This window comes from Haematobia irritans, chromosome 5, assembly GCF_050003625.1.
Source record: "Haematobia irritans isolate KBUSLIRL chromosome 5, ASM5000362v1, whole genome shotgun sequence".
Taxonomy (NCBI): Eukaryota; Metazoa; Arthropoda; class Insecta; order Diptera; family Muscidae; genus Haematobia; species Haematobia irritans.
Genome location: NC_134401.1, coordinates 157,996,265 through 158,009,851, shown reverse-complemented (window position 1 = coordinate 158,009,851; position 13,587 = coordinate 157,996,265). Strand labels below are relative to the sequence as shown.

General features: G+C 31.6%; 1 protein-coding gene across 3 annotated transcripts in view; it reads left to right on the top strand.

Annotated features, from left to right (window-relative positions):
• 14-3-3zeta (tyrosine 3-monooxygenase/tryptophan 5-monooxygenase activation protein zeta) overlaps window positions 1–13,587 on the top strand; it is a 50,183-nt gene that overhangs the window by 7,123 nt on the left and 29,473 nt on the right. The window lies entirely within an intron of this gene.

The following is a 13,587-nucleotide window of genomic DNA, read 5'->3' as shown; positions in this document are numbered from 1 at the left end:
TATTCCTGCAGAAAAAAAGTTAAATGAAATTGTCATAGAGTATGAAAAAGAAAATGTGACTGCCTTGAGAAGAAGAAAAAATCTCAAAAAGTATAAGTATTGATGTATGTGCGTGTATGTATATGGGGGGAGATATTTTTCGTCTGTGTGTTTGTGTGCGAGCGTATTCACACTATATGGCGCATTCCAACATACGTATTTTTTTCATTCTTTTTTTTTTTTTGCTGTCACTTTTGTCTTTCCTCTGTGTGTTTTATTTCTATAACATCGTTAGATAAAATCCAATCTATCCAATATACAAAAAAAATTACCAAGTTGTTCACAATTCGTGTGCCGTTGCTTTCTGTTAGTTGGATTGGCTTTGAGATGTGCTTTGCTTACTATAGTTGTTGCCATCTTGTTAAACGAAAGTTTAAGATAAGATGTGAAGGTATTTCTTTGAGTAAACGCCAGCAAGATTGAAGGTATTCTCAACTAGTTTGAGCCATAGAGCCATGTATGGAGTTATTACCCAATAAACACAAACGTTTGAAAAATGCTAAATTTCAACAATTTTTCATACATTTTTTCAAAGGATTAAGGTAATATTCAAGTTGAGAAATTGTTGAGAAAATCGCGTTCTCAACAAAAAACAGACATTACCCTCAACAGTGAAATTCAACACATTAGGAATAATATCTCAAGTGTTCTCCTCAAATTGAAATACATCGCTACTCAATACTTTGTCAAACAATTTTCGATGCGAGTCAAATTCAAAATTGACATCGTTGCAAATACTTTTCAACCTAAATTTGTATGAATGATATCCCCACTTCAAATTGAAAGTCAAAGCCAAAATTCTATGAATTTTGTATAATTTATTCATTTTCATCAAAATAAAATATATAATAATACACTACACTGCATAATACACTACAATACCAATTGATAAATAATAATCTTATTAAACATATCAACAAATAAGAACAAAAAAAAAAAAACAAACAACAAAAAAAAATATCTTCAACATTATTAGTAAACACTTTTGCATTGATAATTCGATTTCCTTCCTTTTGGTGTCATAAAACAGCATTAAAATTTATTAACATGCGGGCAATTTGAAATTAGGAACGTCCATTTTAAACTGTTAATAGCATATGAATTAAACTGACGATGTGATGCACATTTTCGTCCAGAAGTTGTTGATTTCAACAATTTGTTGTTTTTAACAATTTTAATTGGTTGCACTTGTAATGTTTCTGGAAACTTTTTCTTGTCGATAAGCCACTCATTTTTCATTGGTCAGCTTCTTAATGTTTGCAAGAATGTAGCATCCAAAGATCTTAGTTTTCTGCAAAGAAATTTAAATTTAGTGACTTCTCAAAAGTGTTGATTTAATTTTTCATATTGACGTACCAATTATTATAAACTATTTGAAGCAGTTCCAGTTAATTGTCCACCATTTTCTCTTGGGTCAGCTTTTTAATGTTTTCAAGAACGTAGAATCCATAATTTTAGTTTTCTGCAAAGAGATATACATTTAGTGATTTCCTTAAAGTTTTATTTCATTTTTTATTTTCACTTACCTACTTTTATAAACTATTTGGTTATTTGTCTAAAATTTTCCATTTTTTTAATTTCTTGCAATTGACCACGAACTTCGTTGCACAAATAAGTATTGAAAACCACATGGTTTTTTCGTTGCATTTTAGGGTAGTGTTTTGTCAAAGTTTTCTCACATTATCTTCAACACCTTTTCAAAGATTTCGTCAACAGTTTGGCAAATTGGAAGTAATTCGCAAACAATTTGAAGATGTATTGAAGATGAGCTATTTCAAGTCAAGTTGAATTTATGTTGAAAATTATATTTACACTCAAACTGAAAAGTTGTTGCATTTGAAAAACGCTCATCCTGTGTTTATTGGGTAGGACCACTGGGTAGTACAACTTTAAGATAGTAAATCTTTGTTTCCCATATATTACAAATATTCTAATTGCTCCCATGAAAAAGAACAGTGTGGCATCTCTCCTTTGTTCATCATATCTATGTTCACATGTATAGGTATTTAAGTTCTTTTTAGTGTAATTGTGTTGTAGATCGCTCTGCGTAATTTTTTGCGCATGCCTGTTTCTAACATGATTTTTTCTTCTTACATTGTATATTGGGTGTAGTAACTAAACTTTGCATATCTTATGGTTTAACGAATACATTATTCTCTTCCCCTATTTTATAGGAGACCAAATTTAAGAGAATTTTCTACTTAGCGAGTTTGTATAAAGAGAAGTAGAACCGAGCCGCTTTTTAATGTAGTATTAGAGTACTTTGTTGATTATCAATTTTTTAGGGCTTGCTTCAACATTTCAAAAAATGTGCGCGAATTTCATATAACTATAGTTGTAGCTAATCAGCAGTTCTCTTATTATCTCTTTTTTTTCCTCATGCAAACTCTCACCCATACATTTGAAATCTAGCGTATCTCATATTAAAATCATGACGCATTTTCCAATTATTCGCTATTTTAATTTGGAAAGGGAGTGGTTGCCCGGTTGTTAATTGAAATAACGGCTTTTCTTTCTTTTATTCCTTTCAGTTCAATTGCACAAAAAACCAATGATTTAGTCGGAAAGACAAAAGCTAATTTTCTAGTGTTTTTTACATTTTTTCTTGCCAATTGACCCAAAAACTAACGGCGCCAAAATTTCTCTGATGTCATTGAAAGGAAAGAGTCAAGAGATACGGCGCCGGCGGCAAATGCATTCGTGAACTACTTAACAACTCATTCGCATCTGAACAGAGAGGATATAAAAAAAAACACCAACACAATCCTATTGAAACAAAATTGTCAAAGTTTCATCTAAGATGGGTTTAACAAAAAAATTGCATGGGAGCTAAACTGACAGGTTTCAGGAGGTCTTCTTCATTCTCATTTAGTTTAGGGACAGTCGAAGAGAAGATACCAAACAAATGTCAATATATTGTATTTACTAGTGATGGTACCCTGATCTTGAAACTATATTATTTACGCAAGCATATTGTCATTCTAAAGACCTACATCATGCATTGAGAGCATAGAGCAAAGAACACAACAAAATCAAAATGAAAATGAAAAAATAAAAGGGAGGTACATAATTTATTTAAATTAGCCGGCATTCAAATTCTCAATTCTCTTCTTGGTTTAACGAACAACGGCGATGATCTTTATGCATTCATTCCCTTTGTCGGTGTGGCGGAGGTGGGGGGAGGGAGTGGTGTTGTATGTTGTTTGTAAAGTCGTATAATATCTCCCCCGCATTTTGTAATTAGCCCATAGCTTGGGGCTTCCCTATTGTTTGAAGATCAATAATAATACCCACTACCTAGTTGCCTCTTCAGATGGTTTATGAAGAGTCTTGTATTTTGCCGCTAAATATTACTCGGGCAAGATCATTATTGTTTTTGTCTCTTCTCTTCTCCCTCTTATAAGAAATCACGCACACACAGTAGTAATTTATTTTTAACATTCCCCATATATTTTTTTTTTCATGAATTCTTTGTTGTTTTATCTGCCAGTCATTCTTTGGATGTTTAATTCTTTTCTACTTTTATGTTTTCTTGAATTTATTTTTCTGTTATTCGTGCCTTCTTTCCTAGAGCATCCCGCCGCTTTATCGAACTTGCTAGAAACCCACATATTTAATACGTTTGCCCCTCAAACACACGAACACGTACATACATACATTCATGCATACATGCATAGGAAATGTTTGACGGAGAAGGTTTTCTTGTAAGAATTTGCTTTCTCTCAATGGATCATTCCAATTGATACCTTTTTCCATAGATATACTCTACCAGTTGCCGATTAATTTAAATTTTGTATGAAAACGTGATCGCAGTACTAAGATCATGTTTGCACATGAAAAACTGTTTTTTTGTTTTCGAATTTTATCCAACCCCCAATTGATGCACCTCTGCAGTTTTATTTTGAATAAAAATTAACCTTGATTTTGATGCACTGCAAGCTGTCTTAGGAAGGCAAAAATTAATCAAATGAACATACAGGCTATTCTGTCCACCGGTGATATATCCACTTTTACAAGATCTTATGGTTATGGATATTTGAGGAATACATCAAAAATTAATGAAAAGAGGCACATACGTATAAGCACAATTGTCTAGAAACAACATCCCCCCGATGTAAAGATATCGGTTGGGAATACCCCCACATACATATACGAAAATCTCCACAAAGTTGGCATAATAGACTAAGTGTCTCGGCCAACCTTTCAACCGTACTGGCACAACAGATGTTTGTGTCGGAGGAGAAGAAGATAATTGAATTTCGAAAAATCCAACTTTTATACTAAACCAATAATTCAACACGCTTTGAAACATGAGACAGTTTTCAACAAAAAACACAGACAGTTTTCGATGTGAGACAAAAAAAAAACTAACATTGTTGCGAATATTTTCAACCATAATTTGTATAAAAGCTGCTAACCCTTATTCTAACTGAAAGGCAATACAAAATTTCTACAGATTGTGTATCGGGGATGAAAAATTCAAATTTTCAATTATACCAAATACCTTTTGTGTTCAAATTGTCAAAAATTTCAAAAATAATGTATTGGAATATAGTAACCGAAAAAAGGAAAAATGACAGAAACCATACACTGGCTGACACCTCGAACAGGTTAGGCTATACCATGGCTTGGCATGAGAGAAGTTCCCACTGTCCCTCGATACACCCACAGAAGGAATATGATCACCTCAAACATGTTTCAAGAGCAAAATATAATTTTTGGACGGTGAGTATGGAACTTTTTTCTCGCAACCATTTTTTTTCTCGAAAATTATGTAACTTATTTGGGCAACTATGTACCTGTTTTTCGATAAAACAAAATTTTTGAGAGTAAAATGTTCCATGCTCACCGTTCAAAAATAATATTTTGCTCTTGAAACATGATTGAGGTGATCATATTCCTTCTCTGCGTGTAGTCATGGGAAATGATTAAACTCATCCGTTGATCATATCGAGTCAAAATTCTAAATCAGTTTCTTTTCAATGTGTTTGTTATCAAAGCCTTCATCATATTTTCGTATGAAAAATTCAATCGAACCTGTCACAAAATTGGCGATTTGAACACGAGCAATACTCGAAATATCACAATACTTGCAATTTTGGCGCAAAATATGGTAATAAAGCATTCAATATTGGAAATTGAGTGAAGAGCATTTTTCACTCAAGAGTTGTCCATGATCTGGCAGAAATTTCAACAAGACTAAAGGCTAAAGATCAATGGAAATGTATCATAAAATCCTCAATAAATTTCTTTATTAAATTATTTAATCTCCCGTAATATTGTATTTTATTGTCAGATGGTAGATATCAGACAATTATTGCCAATTATTGTAGGTGTACCCAACATGCCGTAGTCCAGATTTTAAATGGAAAATTGTTTATGCCATTTGACTGTAATTTGGTGGTCAGTACTTAAAATATATGAACAATAATAATAATGTAATATAATAACAATGTTTTTAAAAATCGTACAATTTGAAATAATTACTATGGCTAAATTATAACATTAATAAATTATGAATTATGTATTACAAATTAAATTATAATTCGTTTTGTTTTGTTATTGTTGGTTTTGTTCTTTAATCATTGTTGCATTATAACATAAAAAAATCCTAGATTTACTTCGAGGGTTTATTCTCAAAAAAAAAAAAAATGTCGATGTGGGGATTAAAACGCACAATTGTGTAGTGGCTGTAAATAACTTATATGCTATCGGGTAGCACTTAATTTCTGGGAATTTAACCCTCTAATGTCCCATTAAATATGTCCTGATTAAATATTCAATGTTATCGCAAGAAAACTAAACAAGAAAAATGTAAAATTCAGGCTGCAAAGCCTCTTGAACAGTTTTAACTAAGTTTTCTTTTTTTTTTTATCCATTTTTGTTGTTTTAAGGTGTGTTTTTCTAAAAGCTTCCTGATTTAATGGATTGGGCATTAGAGAGTTAATAATAGGGGGATTCCTGAAAAAAAAAATATTCAGTAGATTGCAGTAGAATATTTCAATTGTCACTTGGTATGTGACCTATTCAGTTAGGGTTAGTAAGATATAAAGTATATGTTGAACCCACACAGAAAAAAATATTACCAAAATATGTCCAATTAAAACGTTGATTGAAGTTGAAAAAAAAATATTTAATAAATTATTTGATACAAACAAAAAATCTTTCATTAATAAATTATTTGATACAATTAACATTTAAAATTTTTAAATAAAAATTTATTTCAAACTATCAATTTTTTAATCAAATTTAAAACACAAAGTTAGATAGCAAAGTAATTAAAAATAGTTTTTTTTTTTTTAATAGGTTTTTAATACAAAAAATTAATTGAGTTTTGCAATCCACATCAATTAAATTTTTAATTGAATCAATTAAAAAATTAATTGAAAATTTAAAATCAATTCAATATCTTTCTATGCCCAATTAAAACTGCGATTGATGCTAACATTTTCGTGATTGAAGACAAAAACTTAATTGGATCAATTAATTTCGTGATTGAATCAGAATTTTTCTGTGTGCATCTAAACATATAACTGTTCTTAAGATTATTCTGATCTTGAAAATAAACTTAAATTAAAATACTATGAATCACGATTTGGTTCAAATGACATGTTTTTTTGTGAACATTGGTTGAGTGATGGGGGGAGGGGTAGCAGATGTAAATTTAGCCAGATGTTATTGGTACGTAAGGGCAATGCAATAGTGTTTTATTGCCATTCCTCGAATCTTGTGTCTTACAAGTCATTTCTAATTATTGTAGTAGGTGACCATAGCTTTGCCTTTCAAATTTACGAATACAATTTTGTGCAATAATGTTTTTACATTTCATTATTTAATAGTAGAATATACAATATTTATAGTAATAGTAGAGTATTTATCATAATGATAAAAATTATCTTACGACATTTTCAAATATTGACATAAAAATCACCACATAAAATTTTTCAAATGACAAAATAGTGCTGCGACCACATCGTCTACGTCACATAGCCTACATAAAATCTAAAAAGAATATTATGGTACCACCTGCAAAAAATAAAATTTTGACATGCTTCAGCTTCTACACGCGTCTTTCTACATATAAACTTGATTGTCTTATTATCAACACAACCGTACCATACATACCTACACGTCAACTTTTAAGTGTATTTGTCTACAATGACCAATCAACCAACCAACCGAACCCAACCATCCATATGTTTTTTTTTTAATTCACTAATCGTATTCTCTTTTATTCCCACTATTGACAATTGAAAATGAATCAGTGGATAAGGCAACGCTAGCAAAATTTATTATTGACTGAAAATATGCGGAAACATTTAGGTTAAATTTTTGTTCTATCTGTGTGCAGCACACACAAAAATTTTGTCAATTGTTTGATTAGGTATAAATTTACACTATGGCTTATTAGAAGATTTCATTAGAAAGGTACTAATTGAGCGATATATGGAGGTTTATTGAAGATATCCATGATCATTTATATTTTTAAATTCATGAAGGTATGTCGAAGGTGTCAAAAAAAGGAATATGGCGGGATATAATTTGATTTTGTATATTGATAGTATTTTGACTTTAGGCGAAATAAGTAAAATTAATTAATTAAATAAATTAAATTAGCATCAAAATCAAAGTATAAATATTTGTTTTAAGAATTTCAATTGAAAAAATCTTCCATACGCATTAACCCTTTGACTACCGATGTCCACTTACACACAAAATTTTTTTTTCTGATTCAATCACGAAATCAATTGATCCAATTATTTTTGTGATTGATTTTTGTTTCAATTAAAAAATTTGTTGAATCAATTAAATTTTTAATTGAATATTTTTTAAAACTCAATTAAAATTTTTTCGTGAACTTTTTTTGTGTGTAGGAGGACATCCGAAAACAACACCAAACTCTATTTCCCCATTTAGTTTTGATCTATTTCTCTATGTTATTTCATTTAATTTATTATTCTCCAAAGTAATATATACAAAACCAAACCTGGGTCAATTAACAATATATTACAGATTTGTGTAGTAATAAACTACAATAACAGGATTATTAAGAAAAAATATTAAAAATTCTATACGAATTTAATAACAATTAAGCTAATAAATACATATAAAATAAAAATATTAGAATTAACATAAAAAATTATAAAATTAAATATTTCTACAGTATGTCTTCTAGTAAATGGACAGCCATTCAGGGGAAATAATTAAATTAAATTAATAAAATAAATTAATTAATTAAGATTTGTGCAGTAATAAACTACAATAACAGGATTATTAAGAAGAATTATTATTATTAATAATTAATAACAATTAAGCTAATAAATTAATATAAAATAAAAATATTAGAATTAACATAAAAAAATTTAAAATAAAAAAAAACTTTATTTTAAAGTAAACTTCTTTCACAATAAACGAAAAATACGAAATTTTGCGTCCATTTTTCTACTGTATGTCTTCTAGTAAATGGACAGCCATTTACTAGAAGACATTCGGCTTCTTTTTTATATTTTCTTCTCACCCTTCCATACATATTATAGGACAACTGGCGTTTATTTTCGTAAGGCCATTTGGTCACAATTCAAGAATCAAGCTTTCAGAACAAACTCATATAGCTCTTGAAGTAATTGTGGTAGGCCTTCAAAATTACAATTTTTTTTCTACATGCTGTTAGTACAAGTAATAATAGCATTAGGTTTGTTTCGGTGGGGAGAGGGTTAAAATCCTTAAACAAATGTTCAGCGCTTAAGGTTCGGCGGGGCCGAATCTTAAATACTCACCAAAATGAAAATAGTTTCCTTTCAAAACTCGTCGTCGTAGCTTAATATAGAATATCAGATGGATTGGATGACATATACTCTCCACAGCAGATCGTTTCAACTATTACGCTTCCCAAAGCAAAATTTAAAGCTTCTACATATGGAGACTACATATGGCCCATTTGTAATACCATCCGACCCATATAGCCCATTTGTAATACCATCAAGTCGATAGCTTCTTTCGTTCGGATGTTAGCGTGATTTCAACAGACGGACTACTTCAATTTTATTCAATCTACTCCACTTTTTTTTCCAAAATCTACTTCACTCAATTTTTCACTAGCGGCAGCACTGGACTACATCAGATTTGGATTTTATAAGAACCATTTTTGTTTGAATTTTAGAAGAATCTTAAACTTGTCGTCTAAAAGAGCGCAAGAAAATCCGATGAATCTTATTTCAAATTTAAAATCTATAGGCGGCTCTGATAAAAAATGCGATTTCTAGGGGACCCGGTCTAAATGAGGGCTATATCAAAACATGTACCGATACGTCATATTAGGCATCTCTATTTGTGGACCCATAACACCTCTAGTTTTCCAATTTCAAGCAAATCGAAAGTCAAATCGGTGGATTGGTCTAAATGGGGCCTCTGCAAAAACTTGGACCTATACACACACAGTCTATACACATGGCATAACTATGTATAGAGCTAAAGTACTCCAGGATTTCCAATTTCAGGCATATGGGATACAAATTGTAGTGTCTAGAAGTCAAATCGGTAGATTGGTCTATATGGAGGTTCTATCAAAAGGTGATACACACCTATCTTTGGCTGGCACACATATTTGTGGACCTAGAGTACCTTTATATTTTAAATTTCAGTCAAATCGGATAAAAATTGCGGTATCAAAGATCCCAAGTAGTCAAATCGGGAGATCGGTCTATATGGGGATTATGGACCAATGCATACCATATTCGTCATACTTGTCTATGGGCCTTTAAATTTCCAATTTCAGGAAAATCTGGTAAAAATTGTGGTATTTAGAAGCCATACCTGTTTATGAACCTAAAGTATCGGAAAAAATTTCGGTGTCTAGATGCTACAAATCCCCAAAGATGTCCCAAATCGGGTCGGTTTATATGGAGGCTAACTGGTTGGCTGATAAGTCCCCAGTCTAACAAAGAAAAACACATTTGTCAAAATTCGTTTTTATTATTCAACATAGTTCCTTTCAAGGGCGATACAACAATTATAACGACCTTCCAATTTTTTTGATACTATTTTGGTAGTACTCCTTCGGTTTTGCCTCAAAATAGGCCTCAGTTTCGGCGATCACCTCTTCATTGCAGCCAAATTTTTTCCCTGCGAGCATCCTTTTGAGGTCTGAGAACAAGAAAAAGTCGCTGGGGGCCAGATCTGGAGAATACGGTCGGTGGGGAAGCAATTCGAAGCCCAAATCATGAATTTTTGCCATCGTTCTCAATGACGTGTGGCACGGTGCGTTGTCTTGGTTGGACAACACTTTTTTCTTCTTCATATGGGGCCGTTTTGCCGCGATTTCGGCCTTCAAACGCTCCAATAACGCCATATAATAGTAACTGTTGTTGGTTTTTCCCTTCTCAAGATAATCGATAAAAATTGTTCCATGCGCATCCCAAAAAACAGAGGCCATTACTTTGCTAGCGGACTTTTGAGTCTTTCCACGCTTCGGAGACGGTTCACCGGTCGCTGTTCACTCAGCCGACTGTCGATTGGACTCAGGAGTATAGTGATGGAGCCATGTTTGATCCATTGTCACATATCGACGGAAAAACTCTGGTGTATTACGAGTTAACAGCTGCAAACACCGCTCAGAATCATCAACACGTTGTTGTTTTTGGTCAAATGTGAGCTCGCGCGGCACCCATTTTGCACAGAGCTTCCGCATATCCAAATATTGATGAATGATATGACCAACACGTTCCTTTGATATCTTTAAGGCCTCTGCTATCTCGATCAACTTCATTTTACGGTCATTCAAAATCATTTTGTGGATTTTTTTGATGTTTTCGTCGGTACGGTTCACCGTCCTCCGTGCTCATTTCACCACGCTTGAATTTTGCATACCAATCAATTATTGTTGATTTCCCTGGGGCAGAGTCCGGAAACTCATTATCAAGCCAATTTTTTGCTTCCACCGTATTTTTCCCCTTCAGAAAACAGTATTTTATCAAAACACAAAATTCCTTTTTTTCCATTTTTTCACAATAACAAACTAATTGACTTACAGACGTCAAATTTTGACACAAAGGTTGGTACTATATAAAAATAATATGCATTTAATACTAGCGACGCCATCTATGTGTCAGACCGGGGACTTATCAGCCAACCTGTTAGTTCTCTTTAACGAAAAGTTCAAATTTAAAGTGAATAGAAGTCCGAAAGTATATTCTTTTTTTCTATTCATAACAAAAAAATAGTGTGTCACCTTTCTTATTTTTTTTTTCAAATAAAACAGTTTTATATTCCACACAATTTACATCAAATGTTTTTCTTTCAAATCAAAATCTTTTCAACACTAACAAAGTCATCTCAAAAGCATTAAAATGTTTTATGTCGTTATAAATAAATATTATTCACAAATATATTTATATACATTTTTAGGTTTTTCTATTAGGAAAAAGTTCATTATTCTATGCCCCATTCTTTTTGGAGGAACTAGCAGTTACATGAGTTTGAAAAGTGAAAATCATTCAGGCGTGTTTATACCCTTGGTTTTCAGGGATAAGAGAGAGGGAGAATAAGTTAAATAGAAATGTTTCTAAGTGTGTTGGTATACACTTATAATTTTAGGCGCGTGTTAATTTTTAAAGGATACAGATGACTGGATATCCCAAAACCATTTTGGTAGCCTCATTAACAAATTCCCCTAAACACAAAATTTACCCACCTCGGTCTACACAGAAACATTCTATATGAACATGAGAGTATATAGCAAAGGGAATCTTATTATTTTGCCTTCTGAAACCAAATATTATTTCGACCCAAAAAAAAAAAACTCAAAGCCAAAAAAATATTTGAGTCTGACAAACAGTAAAATAGACCAAGCCAATGACTAAATGTCCTTAGAGCCACAAAAGTCTCTTAGTATTTGTTTAAAGTAGAAATATGTATGTATGTGGATAGATAGAAGAAGCTTGCATCAAGCTTTGTAAGTATATCTAAATTTCTTTTTAACCATGGCTGACGATGATGATGAATTTGTTTGTCTGTCTGTCTGGTTGGTTGGTTTGTTCGTTCGTTGGTTATTATAGCCAGAAATTTTGTGGGTGGCTGGGATCCGTAGAAATGTTACCGCCCATATACACCGACCCTGTCAAACCTGCCACATGTTCTTTAAAGATGATTGTGAGTTTGGTGCTTTTGCCAACGTCTCGTTGCGATGTCGATGAGTGATGATGTTCATTATGTTAATGATGAAATAAGAAAAAAAATCAATAAACTGTCCTTGCGCAATTACTAATTTTGGTTTCATATTAAGGTTTATTTTTTTTTTACACAGACCTGAAGCAGCTAGGCCATGTATAAGTAGCCTTGTTTTACGAGTCCTATTTTTAATCATAATGTTTAACAACTTACTTTGCCATGAAATAAGCTTAATTGGAAAATTTTCTATATATTGAAATCATGGTGTAAAGCGTAGTAAAATGAAAATGTAAACTTACATGTAGTATCCAAGGGAGAAGATATTTGCTTTTTTAAATTAAAAAAATATTTGCAAATGTATAGTCATGGTATATTGACAGGGATTCCAATTCTATATGTTAAGATCTTAGGTAGGCTCTTGGAAAAAAATTGGTTTACTACACTCAAAAAAAGTTTACTTGAATCCAAAGATTTTGACCTTCCCTTAAGGATTGGATTTTGGTATTGATTCCGAGCCAAAGATGCGGCTTCGTTAAAATGAAGAAATTTTTTACGGACCTACCTGGCTTTAAATCTGGGATTTTTATTCTCAGTTTTCTTAATGCTGAAAAAACGTTAAACCAAAGATGCAAATCCTTAAAATAAGTCTTGGCCTATATTTGAAGCGTTTTTATCTTAAATTTAAAAATTCAATATGTCAGTTGAGTTAAAGACGATTTTTTTAAAATTAAAAATGTTTTTCTTTATTTTAAGAAATATTTGCCGTACTTCAAAGATTTACAACTTCAGCAGAGAGACTTAAAATTTAAAGATTTGTGTCCTAAATTTAATGAAAAAAATTTTTCAAGGTAGAATTATAAACTTTCTTTTAATTAATATATCATTGTGTTAAAAAAAATTTGTCCTTAACATTGCGTAAATTTCGAGTCCTAAAATTTAAGTTACATAATCTTCCATATTAGGTCAATATTTTTTTCAGTGTACATTTAAAGTCTGTAGTAGAGCTTAACATCAAGAGACCGCCTAACCGAAGCCGAAGTTTTTTTAACTATTTTTTCCTATCGAATTGAATTTTGTCCCAGTCAAAGTACAAATAAAACGAAAAGTCAAAGTCCTCCATATGTGAAAAACATGACTCATTGCCCAATAAAATGAAAATAGTAAAAAATATTTGATGGTGTCAATAAAATATTTAAGAGTTCCACTGGCAAGTTGACCACACACAAAAAAATATTTATTTTTCTTCAATCACGAAATTAATTGATTGAAATGTCTTCAATCACAGAAATGATAGTATCACAATCACAAGTCAATTAAAAACGTAATTGTTCCAATTAAAAAATTAATTGATACTATTAATTTTTGTGATTGATTTTTATTGCA